Below are 7,052 nucleotides of genomic sequence, written 5' to 3' on the forward strand. Positions count from 1 at the left end.
ATGAATGTGGCCATAAGATTGATCATTTGGCTTGAAAGCCATTGATCTCCACACGTGATAGCTCGTTTCTGAGAACACTTTTTTAAAATAATTACTGTATTACAAGTTTGTTATTTTTCCTGGGAACTTGGCCACATATAATGACACAATGCGAAGGTTCCCCAATTTTTTTATTTTTTTATGCCTGTTTCAAAATGCGGCCAAAACGGCGGGAATGACCGTTCCTAGCTAGTGGTTGAATCTTGGATTTTTTGGTGTTTCTCTGATTAAATAGATACTTATGTACCTAGAAATGATTTTTGGAAAAAAAATAAGGAGCAAACTACGAAGTAGCTACAGTTCAAATTTGACCCGCTTCTAGCTGAATCGGCGGGAATTTGTCTTTTTCACTAGAGGTGGATAAAAAATTTTGACACCCAACCATTTGGTCAATTGTGCATTAAATATGGCCTAGTATTTTAGAAAAATGATTTGGTACAATTTTGCAACAATTATTTGGGAGGTCCTTCACAAAAAAACCTCCTTTTGGGCACTCGAAAAATGGAAAATGGTTCTTTCGTCCAGAGAAAAAGAAAACTTCCTTAGGCAACATTGTTTGCCATTCCAATATGCACCCTTGTGCACAATGAAAATGTTTCTTTTTGAATTTCTCATATCATAAAACTGTTTATATGATTTAACACCTTTTTTTGAAAAAAAATGGTTCAACACCTTATTTTTAGTCGATTATGACCAATTTAGAAGGTCATAACGTGTATTGGGTTCTGATTGGTCCATGGGCATGTCACACGGATCATGCTCAAACGCCGTCGGATGCTCTCGGATCCAACGACAACCCTTTCTCCCTCACCCCCCTCTTTGTCTCAAAATATAAGAAAACTCCCTCACCTTCTTACCCCAGGAACCCTAGGGCTCCAGATCTGCCACCCACACCGACCCTCCCCTTGTCTCCCACATCGGCGGCGCCACCCCGATCTCTCCCCTCATCTCCCACATTGCCGATCCACCCCGAGCCCTGCCGCCGGCCATCTCCCCCTCCCCCCACGCCGCCGCCCCCACCTTCTCCTTCCTCTCCCAAGGGAAGGGAAGCAAGGGAACATAAGGGAGGGAAAGCCGGCAAGGAGTTCGGTCGAGCGCCCAGATCCACGCTGCCATCGTCGACCTGATCCATGTCCTCGACCTCGCCGCCGCCAACAAGTCTGCCATCGACCTCTCCTCACACCAGCGCAAGGTCTTCCGCGTCGCTGACCACGCCGGGGTCGCGCTCGCCGGCCTCACCGCCGACGGCCGCATCCTCTCCCGCTTCCTCCGCAATGAGTGCATCAACCACGCCTTCGTCTACGACGCGCCACTCCCCGTCTCCAGGCTCGCGCTCCGCCTCGCCGACAAGGCTTAGGTCCGTCCCCGTCTCCCGTCCTGATCCCCTTTGCGATTTTCCTGCCCCGATCTGCCCCCGCGCTTAGGGTTTCGTGCCAGAGGGGTCAGATATGGTGCGGGAGATGCGTGGTTTCGTGCGTGGTGGGGTAATCCTGGCTACGATCTATGCTGGTAACTAGGGTTTTCATGGCGAAGTCGCGGGGAGCATGATCCAGTGGTACAAATGGTAATTACTCCGACATTTTGGAAATGAAACTGGTAGAGTGTCTGTGCTAGATATATTTTTGAGCAAATATCACTTGGAGGATAGAAATGTGATTTTTAGTCACAAATCATGTGGAGCTTGAACTGTCAGTGAACATAGGCTCTGCTATTCTAGCGGTAGAGCTTGAACTGTCGGTGAACTGCCTTCCTTCTTTTCGCTGCTGCGTCAGTTTCCAGCAAATGCCATTTCTGTGTTCCTGCTGGATAATCCTCGCAATGCTGTGGTGTTGCTATTGTACTGAGTATAATAGTGTGCCTATGAATGAATTAGCGGGTTCGAGTTTGACTCGATGAATGGATAAGTGCAGTTCTTATGGTGATTGGTGAGGTACTGTAGTTTCACACTGAAATATTAGTGTGTTGGATTAGAGCTGGGGTGCTTATGGTTTGTGCTGGCTTAAACTATAGGCAGGGAGTAAAGCATTGAGTTTGTAATTAGTTCTGGTACCCAAAAGGCTCATTTTGTTCTCTTCGACCTTATCAGGTATAAGCCAGAGGTTGGTGATATCATAGTTGGGCGTGTCATCGTGAGAATCCTAACACTGACAGTGGAAAGAAAGGTGAAGAACCATGTGCCCTTGAGTTCTGCTTGCGCTTTGCTAGAATTGTGTTGTGCAGAGCTGCAGATTGCATACCTGTTTGCCTCTAGTGTTTTACTAGCTACTACTAGTAGTACAGATTCCCGTGTTGTATGTTCGCTTGTCTAGCTCTGTTTCCTTTCCTTTTCTTTTCTTCTACACGACTGACCCTAAATATGTAGTGTACTTCAGTGGGTATAGTCTCCAATGTCCAAATGCCAAACACACTGCAACTTGCAAAATGTCTCTCTCTGCATCTATGCTTGAAGAGGTAGAAGGCGATGCTTTTTCTTTAGGGAAAATAAAGTACAGTACTTGAAAGAACGAAAGGAAAGGCCGAAACACATGCTACCTCCTCTTCGCTACTGCTGTTTGTTCACCCCTCCCTTGATTATAAGGATTTCAGAGCCAAGACTTGTTCTGAATCTCTGGTTGTTTCATGATGCTAGTCCACACTTACAGTATGGGGATGGTATCTAGATTTGTCAGATTTGAGTGATCTATCGGGTTATTCTTATGATAGTGTATCTAAGTTGCATTTTCTTACTACTGTTCTCAAGCAGCATTATTCAAGTTTCACTGCTTGAACTTCCTGTATACTGCTGTTTTACCCAACTGCCTTGTGGCTAGTAGTATCATGTATCTGTATTGTAGCCGTGAACATAGCATAATTCTGTATAACTTGCATCATCATATCATCAGTAACAACAGTTCTACGATATCAAAGGCTCCGCTGCTGGCACAAGACCTCGGTGCTATAGTACCCATGAGGAGGAGCGTATGCGTATACAGAGAGAGAATTGTTCTTAATTTCAGTGCCCGTTGTTTTAGGTTCTACTTGCATATATACTCTTAAGGTGATGCATGCATGATCAATACCAGTGTGAGTGTGTGGTGAAGAATTTTTGATGGGAACATGGAGGATGATGCTTTTGCTGTGTAATTATTTATCACCCCTCGTAACATGTATATTTAGCGGTTACTACTAAAAGTTTTGCATTTCAATGCTGGGTAGGTAGGATCTTAGGATCATCAACTATTCTACACTGTTTTAACTAGTTCTGCATTTTTACATACATGTGTACAGCCGTAAATCCAAGTGGACATGCTATCTTTTGCAGGCTTATTTCAGGTTGTGGTTGTTTGTCCTAAAATATGTCAGGGTCTGTTTTTTAAATATCCTCTTGGTAGTTGATTCTCAGTAGGACTATAGAGTTGATAGTATGCTACTATGCATCACCATTTACGAGTTATGCAGAATAAGAATTAAAATTTGCTACAATTCACATGCTTTGTACCACTTTACTTGTAATTTAAGATGCACTCTTATGTTTTTCTCTCCTGTATTGCAGAACTGTGTGTATCAAACAAATCATAACATCTGCTTCATTTCAAACAAATCAACGAGTCAATGGATGGTGGTTTCTAATTTGCTCCTCACAACTTATTATTTTGTTGTATATGGTTACTAATTTGAAAGGCAGGTGGATAGCTGATGTTGAACTCATGATGGCATTATTTGCACGACAAGTATGAGTGTGTGGTGAAGGCCAATGTTAATCTGGAGAAGCAAGTTCTGTCCTTGGTTTTGCTCTATTGGTGAAGCCTCCTCACTGCTATTCTGCAGGAGAATCTGAGATGCACCTCCAATGCCTCAAAATCTAGCAGAAAAAGGTTTGGTTTTGCTCCTCCTAGTCCTCTTCTAGCTAGTTGTACACTGTTGCTACCTGCACTTTGCATTCCATCCACCCATGGATGCCTAATTGAATCACAAGCTCAAAGAAAAATAAAAAATAATATCAATCTAGTTTGCTGCAGTATATGCAAATACAGTTGGGGATTCAGTTGTTGACTTGTGTAATCGCGCCATAAATTGGCACGACTTTGTTTGCATCATCATGTACAGGACCTTGCTGTGTCGTGCTGTGTTTGCGACGCATGCATCAACACTGGGCCGCTTCTGGTACAGCTGAACCGTCTCCCCTCTCTACTCATACATGGAACCATGTTCATGTGTTTCATTTAGACCGTGATATAAGACACAATGTAGGCAGCATGTAAGCTAGATTGTCGTTTCTTCTTATTCCTTAAATTTGAGAATTGAACAACTTCTCAGGATTCTACCTTGGAAGTAGCCTACGTGTGTATTAGGCTTTCTAGGTGTGGTCCTATGTGCTACTTTAGAATTTTCTTGCTCTCCTGTGAACTGTTCTATTTTCAATAGTTTTTGTGGTTCATGCTAGAAAGAGTCCTTGTGTGATCAGTGTGGTCTTTTGAAAACTTCCATGAGAGCAGGCTAGCTAATTTTCTACATTTAATTACCTGCCTGCATCTACCATTGACCTGAATAGTGGCAATTGAGCACCACCACTACTAGTAGATTCAGAATATGTAGTCTTGAAAATTAAAGGGAGTAGTATTTAATGAGTCAAACAAAAATATCCATCTGCAAATGTTTGCTCTGTTGCTGAAGCTCCTCTTTGCTCTAACCATTTTCACACCAAATGCAGAATGTTCTGTTTTTATTTTGTTCCTAATTGTTCTGTTTATAAGCTATAGATGTCCTTTGTTCAAGTGTCGAAGCACCTAGCAAGTCCCATGATGAAGAAGCACCCAGCAACGAGTACCTCATTGGAGCTTGTTATTTTTGATCTTTTTGTGTATTAGAAAACTGGATACTATGTATTATTGTAACGTACCAAGTTTGGCTGTATTGAGAAATATTCTGCATTTATAGCATATATTTGAACTGGAAATTGACTAAAAATGACGCATGTACAGAACTTAAGAGTGATGAGTCCTAAATTAAAATGTCATGGCTGAGTGCCAAAAAAACTAGACTGTAAAAGGCAGAGGCAAAAAAGAAAAGAAAAACAGGACCGTAAAAGGCCGAGGGCCAAAAAAATACTGGACTGTAAAAGGCCGTGGCCCAACAAGAAATTGAATGTCAAATTTCATAAAAATAAAAAAGGCAGCAAATGTTATATTAAAAAGGCTGAATTAATGGGCTCGGCCCATTTAAAGCACCGAAATGGACCAGGTTGATTCTAAGTAACGACCTTTTCAATTGGTCGCAATTTTGCCATGTCAGATTGCCATGTCGGATCTGACGTGTCCTGGGCAGATAGCCAGTGACCAAAACAAAAGGTCATGGGTTCAACGACCTTCTGTTTTGATCGTAAACGTCTACGACCTTCTCACAGAGAAGGTCGTTAATTTTAGTTGACGACCGCCAGCTTTTGACCTTCTGTTTTTGGTCACAAAAAGGTCACAAATGAAAAACAATGACCTTTCAGTGACCAATAGTCAAGGTCACAAGTTGACATATTTCTTGTAGTGCTACTACGAACTGTTGCTATCGATAGACTTTATACACTATGCAGAGGTAGCACACTGTACCCACACCAGGAACCCATGGCCTCGTCATCCCATTCGGGTGGACCAACGGCATTCTGAAGAAACCGATCTACTGCCATGACGCTCTCTCGGCCACTCCGACCCAATCCCCAACAGGCTGGTCCTGGGTGGCCCCGTGTCTACCAAAGACACCCCGACCACTGTCGTGGTAAAACACTCCCACTCGGGGACTCGGTACCATAATCTCCTCAACGAGCAGACAAGGTTATGTCTGCCTACCAGATCAGGGTAAGCACGCCCATAACCTTCCCTAGTTGGAGGCACCGACGAGAGGTCATGCCAATAGCTCGCATTAAGGCCTTCCCACAAAGGCAAATGTGGCTGCACTAAAAAAGTTCGGTTTGGCGGCACTATGACTCGATCCCATCAATGTCGAAGGAGGTTTGTTATTATTAAGTCATTTTATTTCCTTCTCCATCATCATGAGCATATTTAACATGGATGCAACAATGAGCATGCAGCATACAAATGCATAAAAAAAATTCGAACTCCTCAAGTGCACAACTATAACATAAATAACATGACAATAGCATATCAGCGGTGCATTACAATCCTCATATCATTTTATAATGATGACATGTAAATAAAGTAGAGTAGTGACATGGCATTATTAATAATAACATTCTAATTAGCATGGCAAAAGATATCGTGAAAACACATGCATGCGAGACAGCATAACGGAATGACTGCAGACGAAAACGATATGAAACAACTGCAACTACACACACAAGGTGTAAGCAAAGTCAACATGCAAGTTCGGGGCTCATGATAAGAGGTTGGCTTGCCTGGGGGTCGACAAATACTCCGGGAAGAAGTGGGAAACGATCGCGGAAAGATTTGCCGGAAATAGTTCTCTCATGGAGGGGGCTGTTTACGGGCAAGGGTAAAATGGTCATTTTCACTGTGTGAAAATATTATGACATCAACAGAACGGGCTCGACGAAACAAAGACATGGGCTTTGGAATCACCTGATACGGAGTTACGGGTAAAAAGATACGGACGTTTAAAGCTCAGGGACTAGTCTGTAAAAATACTTCTACAAACAGGTCCTTGGTAGTTTAAACAGAACGTGTCTTTTTTGAAAATACGTCTTCCAGAGAAGGAAACGTATTCTTGGCCGAAGGCGAGGAAGAATGCGCTTTCTGAGATTGAAAACGCATTTTCCAGAAATGCGCTTTCACGCGGGGAAAGCGGCGTCGTGGCGGGGGCGCCGCCACTTATCCATGTTGGTACTGGGCCAGGCCCGTCGGTCGACGACAGGTGGGGCCGCGCGTGGAGGGGCCCGCTTGGACTGGCGTCTTTAACCTCCCGCTCGGGGGCGTGACGAGCCGAGGCAGGGGATCGCCCCCACGAGGATCGCCGGCGACTCCGGCCACCTCGCGGGTCGTGCGACCTACAAAAATGCTCAGGCCGGC

This window comes from Triticum dicoccoides, chromosome 1A, assembly GCF_002162155.2.
Source record: "Triticum dicoccoides isolate Atlit2015 ecotype Zavitan chromosome 1A, WEW_v2.0, whole genome shotgun sequence".
NCBI classification, from domain to species: Eukaryota; Viridiplantae; Streptophyta; class Magnoliopsida; order Poales; family Poaceae; genus Triticum; species Triticum dicoccoides.